The sequence below is a fragment of the Daktulosphaira vitifoliae genome, unplaced genomic scaffold (assembly GCF_025091365.1).
Source record: "Daktulosphaira vitifoliae isolate Bord-2020 unplaced genomic scaffold, ASM2509136v1 Scaffold_1, whole genome shotgun sequence".
Classification (NCBI taxonomy): Eukaryota; Metazoa; Arthropoda; class Insecta; order Hemiptera; family Phylloxeridae; genus Daktulosphaira; species Daktulosphaira vitifoliae.
In genome coordinates this window covers 62,446,130-62,446,581 of record NW_026099572.1, presented here as the reverse complement: position 1 = coordinate 62,446,581, position 452 = coordinate 62,446,130, and positions in this window count along the sequence as shown.

Sequence of the window (452 nt, the reverse complement as noted above, 5' to 3'; positions counted from 1 at the left end):
ATTTAACTTTATAATGCTATAACTTATTGAAAAGTTTATGGATCCACACAATTTTTTTATGAGAAATAATATTTTTTAATAAACCCTTTTTCATTCGACATACTTTATCTTAATCGAGATATTAATAAGGAACCAGCAGATCAAGTAGCTTTTGGAATAAAACACCAATTTTTTTAAAATTAAACACTATCTAAAGATTTGCATCGAAGCGTTTATTTTTGATAGTGATTTTAATCACTATCAGATATCATTATACTTGATCCAACTATGCCACGTCACCACTGTGCCGCGACCCCCCTGTGCTGGGTTTTTTATTTTAACACGCTTATATTAGTTTCACTTGTATGTATGTATGTATGTATGTATGTATGTATGCATAGTAAAATGAATAAGAAGTATGCTCGATCAAATTAGTGCGCATGATAAGCCTAGGGGTAAAATATGTAACCAAC